A 10,471-nucleotide genomic window follows, 5' to 3' on the forward strand; every position below is an offset into this window, starting at 1 on the left:
CAGGAGCAGGGTTGTTATCCCAGGAGTGGGGCTGCTGTCCCAACCACCCTCTGGGGGAAGAACCTTGTCCTGAGATCCAAATTAAACCCCTCCTTCCACAGTCCGTGTTTGACAACAGAACTGGGGACTAAAAGTAGGCCCGTCCTGGAACAACATCTGGCTCAAAGGAGCTTTAATCTCGTTCCTCCGGGGCAAGTGCCAGGGTGTTAATGGACTGTCAGAGCTAATGCTGGCTGGAACTGGGTGTTCCAGGGGACAGGTTGCTCCTGGAAGGTGGTCACAAGGCCTCTGGAGCCAGCAGGGTTCCAGCTGAGGGGAGTTTGCCACCAGCTGGCGAAGTAAAACCTTGTTCTTCCTCTGCCCGGGTCCAACCGTGTCCCAGGGAGTGACAGCTCGCTGCTGCTGGGGCATTCCCCTCCCTCTGACAATTCTAGGCACCCAAACAGACCAAAATCAAGATTAAAACACTGAAGCATGAGGTTGTGGGTGAGGGACCCAAAGAGAGGGGCAGCCAAGTGCCTCCTGCTCAGCACCTGAACCTCACCAGGTCAGCCTCACTTAATTCCTGGATTTTCCTACTGCCACCAGCACATCCCAATGCCAAGCCTTTCCTGGCTGCAGGAATGTGTTGTGACCCTCTTTTGGGCACATCAGGCAGTGGCAGGAAGGAGAGATCCCGTTTTCCAAGGGGTGGGGATGTGCCCTTTGGAAAGCTCCGGAGACTGCGGACAGCAGGAGTTTGGGATAAAGAGCTGGAGTCCGGAGGGAGCTCCCGCAGGAGTGAACTCACAGGCTGTAAAGCAGCAAGTGCTTAAGGCCAGAGCCCATAAATCCACCAAATTAGATGCTGGTGACATTATAGACCCGTTTTGTTGGTTTTTCCAGCTGAGCTGCAGACCACAGAAAGTGATTTATGCTCCTGGATTCGGGATGAGGGGGAAGGGAGAGCAGGATGAGGGGAAGGAGAGCAGGATGAGGGGAAGGGAGAGCAGGAGGAGGGGAAAGGGAGAGCGGGATGGAGAGAAGGGAGAGCAGGAGGAGGGGATGGAGAGCAGGATGAGGGGAAGGGAGAGCAGGAGGAGGGGAAAGGGAGAGCGGGATGGAGAGAAGGGAGAGCAGGAGGAGGGAAAGGGAGAGCAGGAGGAGGGGAAGGGAGAGCAGGATGGGGAAAGGGAGAGCAGGATTAGAAGGGAGAGCAGGATGAGGGGAAGGGGCAAAAGGGAGGGATTGATGGTATTTAAATTTCTAATTGATTCTTTTCTTCAAGAAGGAGAAGGAAAAACAAGAGTCACTTGGTGGTGGTGCCGGGAAGATGAAAATACTAATTTGGTGTGAGGGGGGAGCAAGAAAGAGCTAAAAATCTTCATTCCAAGCTGCATCCAGAGGGAAATGAGGCACCAGCTCCCCTGGGAGGGCAGAGCACAGGAGAAAGTAAAGGAGAAGGGAAAAGGGGTGAAAGGCTGGGAGAGCTGGGGGGGTTCCCCTGGAGAAGAGAAGGCTCCAGGGAGAGCTGAGAGCCCCTGGTAGGGCCTAAAGGGGCTCCAGGAGAGCTGGAGAGGGACTGGGGACAAGAGATGGAGGCACAGCAATCTCTACTTAATGAGTTATATCAACATCTACTTAATGAGTTACATCAACCTCTACTTAATGAGTCATATCAATCTCTGCTTAAGGATTGTTTCTCTTGCTGCCTTCCCTACAGTTGCTTTAACAGAATTGTTTTGTTACAGTCCACTCTGTTACTGTGCTATTTAATACTCTACTAGTAGATTTTTTTTTACTTTTTACACCATGTGGTAAATAATTCTGATGAGGATCTTCCATCTGATCACCTCTTTGTTAATTTGTGGCAATAAATCATCAATTTATATGAATTTTTCTGTTTTGCCATCGTTAAAACCTGCGGGACAAAGTGGTTTAATAGCTCTATAATTCCTTTAAAATTAAACTGCTAACACACTCTGGGGCTAAGATGGGAGTTCACCCTTCCCTGAGAGGGAGTTTGGAAAGCCAGGGATCCCTTCCTGCCCCTCGAGAGCATCAGCCTTTATGAGGTTTAATATCAGTATTAAGATTATTTAACATTAATTCATTCGTTATTCAATATTGATAATAATAATATTTAATATTTACTCCTGGTGTTTAAGGATTGAAATATCCTTTTAAAAATGGCTTTTAATTGTTATTTAAACAGTGATTTATAGCTCAGATCATGCAGAAAAAAAGTTTGTTCTTGCTGTGACCAACTAAAACACCCCCTTGGGTGTCCCTTGTGTCCTCATCTTCCCCCTTCCCTTTGTTTCTTACATTGGACCTTCTTTCCATCTCTCCCTCATTCCAAGTTCCATGGGTTTCATGCCCATCTTCACACCCAGCAGAACCACCAGTGTTGGGTTAAAAATCACTCTGATCTTCCAGGGATTTCCAGCTAAAATTTGGGTGAGACACCAACAGAAAAGAGGGGGGGATGATCTTACAGAGAAAAAGTTTCAGGGGCTTTCCAAATGTAGGGAATCATCCCAGTGTCAGCTTGTTAAGTTTATCCCAACTGCCACAGACTATAAAAACCCAGCAGGGTGGGTCTCTGTGGGGTTTGTGACAGTTTGGGATGACTGGAAACACGGGAATTGGACAAGGGAAAGGTGTTCCTGGACAGTGCAGGAGGAAGGGCCCTGTGTTTGCACAGGGTGCCACGACTTTCCCCTGGGTTTGGTGCATAATTCAGGTTAATTGTTACTTTTTCATAATTAATTAAGCGTTAATTCATTACATTAATTGACTAAATCAATTGTTGTAATTAATTAAAATCGGGTTCATCATTAATTGCCGTGTAGACTTCAATGCATTTCCTTAAGCCCCATCTTTGCTGCCAGAGTCAGACTTTTCCAGCCCTAGGACTTAAAAGGAGGGGAAGGGATTTTCACAGCGTAGATTTGGGGAAAGAAAATGTGGATATTGAGCATTTTCTGAGCACTTTGTTCCCATCTCATCCCTGGCTCCCTCCAAGGCAGTGCTAATTCCCAAATCCCGGGAGCATCGGATGGATTTTTTTGTCTCATTACTCGGGTGAGTTCCCACGTTCCATGAGCTCGCTTTCACCTGAGGCTGCAGCCGGGGCAGCTCCTGCTATTCCCTGTTTTTCTCCACCCAGGCATTGTGCTTTCCTTTGGAAAACTTAGGCAACCCCTCCCACGAATCCTTGGGAAAGACTGACCTCTTCTGGGAAGCCCAAAGGCAGCTGCCGGGGGAAGGTGAAAGCAGCCCTTGTGCCCCGGAATTCCCTCCAGGCAGCAAATTCTTGGCAGGGGCTGTTAAACCTTCCCAGTGGATTTTCTAGGGATGCTTTTTTCCTCCTGGATTGCAGCAGCTCCTTTTATATTTAATATTCTCCCTCCCATCCCTCGAGGTTATTTTTAAGGTCAGTGAGGTTTCCTCAACCTGTTCAATTCTGCCTCATCCTCCAGCTCCTCCTTTCTGCTTCTTCCCTGATATTCCAACCTTTTTCCCGGTCCCACACATCCACATGGAATTTTCTCCTGCTCCCAAGACATTCCAGTCCCCAGGATGGCCTGAACTGGGATGTGCCTTGGGAACACTGTGGGTTTTTTGAGCACATCTTCAGGTCCTTGGTCACGTCAATGACTATTAATTGTCCTCCCCAGCCACTTTTGGGACATCCACCCCGAATCAAGCTGACCAGGAGCAGGAATTGAAGCTTAAATCCAGCTCCTGGGATAATGGATGGGAGGGTGGGCAGGTGGTCAGGAAGATGCAAAGCTAAGCAGGGATTTTTAGGACAGATTCAGCCTCTTTGTAGATCTGACTTTGGAAGAATTTTTAGAATTTTTAGAATAATTTAGGTTGCAAAAGACCCTTAAAATCCTCAGGTGCAGCTGTCAACCAAACACTACCAAGTGTTTGAAGGATGCCTGAGAACCAAAGTGTCCCCCGGGCTTGCAGAACCACCTGATTTTTGCATTCCAGCAGCAAATTCCAGGCTCTAAATTCTCAGTCCTGACTTAGATGACTCTTAACACTTCATCAGCTCTAAGAGCCCGGGTTTGATGTGTCTACCCTGTTTCTTTGTCCCTCTTGGAAACAAACCGTGTAGGGGCAGAAGTTCTGGTCCTGGTGGCTCCCCTGGTGCTGGGAGTGGTGCCAGCTCTGCCAGAGGAGACTTTGGAAAACTCTGGGACCTCCCAAAGCTCTTCCCGGGGCTGTCAGGGATAAAGCCTCAGACTTGAGTTTAATAAAACCTTTCAGTCTGTTCATCCTCAGTGATGGAGGGGCTGTTTTTTCTGGCTGGGTAAAAGTCCAGCCCTCGAATCTCGTTACATTCCTGTGTTAGTGCTCTCCGTGCTCCACTTCCAGAGGGTGTGGAAAAGCGTTTCCTTCATCGGGTTGGAATTTCCAGGTCTTTTTATTGATGTCACCGAGGTGTCTTTGCTGTGGGTCGAGGTTCTGGTGCTCTGAATGTCTCATGAACAGGCCAAAATATGGCCCTGCCCAAGGGAGTTCACTCATTACCAAAGAATCCCAGAATCCCAGATGGGTTTGGGTTGGAAGGGCCTTCAAGATCATCCCATTCCACCCCCTGCCATGGGCAGGGACACCTTCCACCAGCCCAGGTTGCTCCAACCTGACCTTGGACACTTCCAGGGATCCAGGGGCAGCCACAGCTTCTCTGGGCAACCTGTGCCAGGGCCTGCCCACCCTCCCAGGGAACAATTGCCTCCTAATATCCAATCTAAATCTCTCCTCTTTTAGTTTAAATCCATTCCCACTCTCTGCCCAGGAAAAAAGTCACTCTCCTTCTTTTTTATAGGTACAAGAAAGCCACAAATCTCCCTGGAGACTCCTGAGTCCATCTGTCCCCTTCAGCCCTCAAATCTATTGAGAAGATCATTAACTCTGATTGATATTTTTTATTTTTATTGATATTTTTATCCACATGAGGAATTATCACCCTTTGAAACCAAAAGTCAGACAGAGAGAGGACTCTGCAGTTGATTCCAGGGAAATAAGAGGATGGTGACTTGTCCAGCCTCTCTGCATGATCCAGGACTCTGGGAATTCCAGTAGCATTGGGCAGAGAAGCCCCTCAGAAGTGGCAGATGGTGGGATGGGATAAATGAAATTAATGGGATAAATGGAAAGCAATATTTGCCAGTGTGGAGAACAAACCTCCACACAAAAGCCACTCTTTCCAGGCCGGTGTTATTGAGATTCAACCCACAGAACTTAATTAAAACCGAAGGTAATTAAAGCCAGGTGCAAAAAAAAGGCTTTTTCTTCCCCTGCATTCCACGGTGTGGACTCCCCATGACTCATGGGAAGTAAGTCAGGGTGACTGGGAACATTCAGGGAGTGATTATTTGGGATCATTAGTGGGGCTGGGGCCATAAACCGGGAGCGGGTTCTGATGAGGTGCAGGGCCTTTAATTCCTCTGGCAGGGAGTGAGGCTGTAAATCCCCCTGATGTGGGAAGAGGTGATGCCAGAGGGATCCAGCCCTTTAATCTCCTCCTGACATCCAGGGAAGGGGAGGGACACCTGTGAGCCAGGACTGAAATGGGAATTATGTGCTGGAATATAAAGGCTGAGCGGTCCAATTCTGGTCTGAATCTCTTTGGAATGAGCCCTGAGGAATGACACGGCTTTCCAGGGATTTACACCTCTCAGAGCAGAGCCTGGAGTTTGTCCACAGCTATTTCCTTTCCTCTCTGGATGTTCCAAGTGTTCCACAGCAGAGATGGGGTGTTCCTAAGGTACCACCACACTGGTCTGGGGTGATCCAGGTGGGAAACCAGGGATGGGGTGACCTCTGTGGGTAGAGAGCCTGCCAGGTCTGGGATGATCCAGGTGGGAAATCCAAGGCTGGAATAACCTCTACATGCAAGGAGTCCCCTGCCAGATTTGTGATGATCCAGGTAGGAAACTCAAAGTTGGAATGACCTCTGCATGCAATAAGTGGACTTAGAGGTTTGTGATGATCCATGTAGGAAATCCAAGGCTGGAATAACCTCTGTGTGTAAAGAGTTCCCTGCCAGATCCGGGATGATCCAGGTAGGAAACCCAAGGCTGGGATTACCTTTCCATGCACTGAGTCCCATTCCAGGTTTGTGGGGATTTGGGTAGGAAATCCAAGGCTGGAATAACTTCTCCACACACTGAGTCCCCTTCCAGGTCTGTGGGGATCCAGGTGTGAAATCCAAGGCTGGAATGACCTCTGTGTGGAAAGAGTTCCCTGCCAGATCCGGGATGATCCAGGTAGGAAACCCAAGGCTGGAATAACCTGTGTGTGCATTGAGTCCACTTACAGGTCTGTGGTGATCCAGGTGTGAAATCCAAGGCTGGAATAACCTCTACATGAAAAGAGTCTCCTTCCAGGTTTGTGATGATCCAGGTTGGAAATCCAAGGCTGGAATAAACCTCTGTCTGCAAAGAGTCCCCTTCCAGATTTGTGGTGATCCAGGTGGGAAACCCAAAGTTGGAATGACCTCTCCATGCAATAAGTCCACTTAGAGGTTTGTGATGATCCATGTAGGAAGTTCAAGGCTGGAATAACCTCTACATGCAACGAGTCTCCATCCAGGTCTGGGGTGATCCAGGTGTGAAACCCCAGAGCTGGAAAGACCTCTACATGAAAAGAGTCTCCTTCCAGGTTTGTGATGATCCAGGTAGGAGACCCAAGGCCGGAATGACCTCTCCATGCATTGAGTCCCATTCCAGGTCTGTGAGGATCTGGGCAGGAAATCCAAGGCTGGAATAACTTCTACACACACTGAGCCCCCTTCCAGGTTTGTGATGATCCAGGGATGAAATTCCAAGGCTGGAATAACCTCTCCATGCATTGAATCCCCTGCCAGGTCCTGCCACAGAATTTTAGGATAAGCTGGAGCAATGTGCCTCAATGTCCCTGACTTCAAACTGGGGCCGCCCATCTTCTCCAGAAGGTGTGGATCATAAAAACTAATTAAAATACGATTCATTGTACCTAATATTAAATTAATATTGACCCACTATTGAATTAAACTTCTCAGGGAAGGAAAATCAGGTGGGATGAAGCAACAGGGAGGTTGGAACTCCTTCGAGGCAGGAATTGTTTGCAGACACTTCACTCCTTCCCCTGGATATTGTGGCTGGAATATTTGTTAATTCTTAAAAATGATGGTTTAGGTGCTCCTGTGATTATTTCCCAGCTCATTTCAGCCCAGATTAATTGGGTTTAGCTTTTCAATTAGTCTTGGTTCACTTGTGTAGGAGCAGCTAAAGATGTAACACGACCAGTGCCATCCATGGGGTTGGGGACAGGGATTTCCGCTTCCCTCCAGTCCCGAGGGAATTTGAACAGTTAAAAATCCCAAATTTGAATCCCATCTCTCCCGGACAATTCTCCCTGACCGTGCCTGGGGGAACAGTTTCTGCTCCCGCCAACGGGAACCTTTCTGTGCCGCCAAGGGATCGCCCACAAACCGTCGGCTTCCGATGGATCCAACGGATCACATCCCTGCACGGAATTCCCACGGCTTTTCTGGGCACTGGGAACAGGGATCTGAGCCATCTGAAAATCCAGGCTGGCTCTGAGCTCACCACCTATCAGGGTGCAACCATCTCATTGCCAGACTCAGTTTTTCCCATTTCTGGAATTGTCCAAGTTGTCCGTGTTCCTCCCACGAGCGATAAATCCGGAGGTTCATCCTTGTGATTCCTTGTGATTCCATCGTTTCCTTCCCATTCCAAATTAATTGGAGCCAACATCAATCTTCATCTGCCCCTTCACATGTCATTAAACATTGAGCAGCCCATGTTCCCCCAATATCGACTTCAAAGCCCAAGCCCAAACAAGTTGCACTAAACCTTCCTTCCTCCAAATTTTTCCATGCAACTTTCCCATCTGATCTTTCCCGGTTTATCCGTTTGTCTCTTCCTCAAACTGGGTGAATTATTTTCCACAAACACACCAGACACAGAGGATCAACTTTGGCACTTTTTACGTTTCTTCGTAGTTTTTTTCGAGGGGAAAAAAAAAAAAAATCTTTCTTGGTGGCCAATTTTCTAAATATTCCCAAAATATTCCCATTAATTCTGTTAAGTTTTATTATTTTCAGGCTTCCTCAATTTTCACCCTTAAATCTATATTTTTTTCCTGGTTCTCCCAAGCTGGCTCACATTGTAATTGTTTGTTTGTTTTTTTTTTCTTTCTGCAAAGCTCGAGGCTTTTTCTCCTGGAGTTTTAATCCTCTTTTATGAAGTTTGGGATGTTTTCACATTCCCTGACTTGCACCATCATTCCTTCCCCAAAGAACAAGCCACAGTTTCCCTTTTTGGACATTAAAACCCCCTGCCTGTGCCAACACTGGAATTTTTCACGCCGAGGAACAAGCCAATATTTAGGATTTTGAGAAAATGAGCATCAGGTACTGCGAGGATGAGAATTGGGAGGCAACAAATTCAGCTCAAAGTTCAAAATCTCTGTCTAAACGACCAAAATATTCTCTCATTTAGGTTTTTTTTTTTTTTTCCAGTCAAGGGATTTTTCTCCTGCTTTTTGGCACTCCTGAATAAACACCTGCATTTATCACCCCACCCAAACATTGCTGGGAGTTAAACTTCGGATTTAGCAAGTAGGGTTTGATAATCCCATAGTCTTCTATAAAGAAATTCAGGGAGTTTGATAATTCCATAATTTATTCTGTAAGGAAATTTAACGGGTTGGATAATTCCATACTTTATTCTGTAAAGATATTTAATGGGTTTGATAATCCCACATTCTTCTATAAAGAAATTTAAGGAGTTTGATAATTCCATACTTTATTCTATAAAGAAATTTAATGGGTTTGATAATTTAGTACTTTATTTTACAAAGAAATTTAGCGGGTTTGATAAACCCATACTTTATTCTGTAAGGAAATTTAATGGGTTTGATAATTCCATAATTTATTCTGTAGAGATATTTAATGGGTTTGATAATTTCACATTCTTCTATAAAGAAATTTAAAGAGTTTGATAATTCCATACTTTATTCTATAAAGAAATTTAAAGAGTTTGATAATTCCATACTTTATTCTATAAAGATATTTAATGGGTTTGATAATCCCACATTCTTCTATAAAGAAATTTAAGGAGTTTGTTAATTCCATACTTTATTCTGTAAGGAAATTTAATGGGTTTGATAATTCCGTAATTTATTGTATTTACTAGAATTTGCTCTATTAATATATTAAATTATTATAATTTAAGGGCTATTCTGTTGCATTCATCCCCAAAGACACTATGACACTACTGTGACACTGTGGCAGTGACTGGCAGGATTTAGCTGCCGTAGCATCTCATGGAATCATGGAATTGTTTAGGTTGGAAAAGCCCTCTGGGCTTTATCCCTCTTTTAGGTTCAAAACTCCTCAGAACGTCTTTAAACCATCCCCATTTTTATCCCCAAAAATTCAAGCCTTTGATCTTCTTGATCATCAAGACTTCCTTGGCAATTCCGCCAGCCAGGACGACGCTCCTGGCTCCCAAAAACTCCGAGGTTTCCCCCCTAACTCACCAGATCTTTTCTCAGAAATCCAGAAAAACAACAAAATAAAGGAACGTGGAATATTCCCAACCCCCTTTTCAGGAGGGGGCAGTTTTGTTTTAGGGTGTGTTTGGGTTTTTGTGCCCGACGTGTTTGGAATCCCGACTGTTGGAAGTGTTCAAACACTCCCTTATCTCGGAACATTTGGTTCCAGGGATTTCTGAGGTGCTCTCCCAGGGTCCTGCAGGTGCTTGGAGATGCTTTGCTGGAACAAAGATAAAGGAAAAAAGCAAAATTTGAATAGAAATTCTGCTGCCTAAAAAACTGCAGAACCCTCCCCCCTCTGTTGCCACCCACTGAAACTAAAACTTTTATTAGTGTTTTCTACCTTTTATCCTCTTTTTCCTTGGCCAAAATTGAGGGAAATTTTCTTTCTGCTTTTGCCCCGTTGCTGCTTATTTTTTTAATAAATATTTATTTATTTATTTACTCTTTTTTTAAAAAAAAAAACCAGGTAAAACTGGAAGTTTTTTAACCAGGTTAAACTGGAGATTTATAGCTTAAGATTAAGGAATTCTTATTATTAATTTATTATTGTTTATTTATTAATAATTTATTAATAATTTAAATCATTAATAATTATTATAGTGTATATAATTACATGTTATATATTATATATTATACATTATATATTGTATATATTAATTACATTATATATATAATTATATATATATTAATATATAAGATATAATATACATTATATATGATATATTACATTATATATTATATTATATATTAATATATAATATATAATATATAATATATAAGATATAAGATATAAGATATAAGATATAAGATATAAGATATAAGATATAAGATATAATATACATTATATATTATATATTAATAATATTCATTTTTATTATATATTAATAATATACATTATATATTA

General features: G+C 44.2%; 1 long non-coding RNA gene across 1 annotated transcript in view; it reads right to left on the minus strand.

Annotated features, from left to right (window-relative positions):
* Positions 1–1,937: 1,937 nt before the first annotated feature.
* LOC108504714 overlaps positions 1,938–10,471 on the minus strand; it is a 21,255-nt gene continuing 12,721 nt past the window's right edge. The window contains exons 2-3 of the long non-coding RNA XR_001877226.1: positions 8,333–8,343; positions 1,938–1,948 (exon numbers count right to left, since the gene is read on the minus strand). This is a non-coding gene — a long non-coding RNA (uncharacterized LOC108504714). The remainder of the gene's footprint in view (positions 1,949–8,332; positions 8,344–10,471) is intronic.

The sequence above is a fragment of the Lepidothrix coronata genome, unplaced genomic scaffold, assembly GCF_001604755.1.
Source record: "Lepidothrix coronata isolate B3197 unplaced genomic scaffold, Lepidothrix_coronata-1.0 Scaffold173, whole genome shotgun sequence".
Classification (NCBI taxonomy): domain Eukaryota; kingdom Metazoa; phylum Chordata; class Aves; order Passeriformes; family Pipridae; genus Lepidothrix; species Lepidothrix coronata.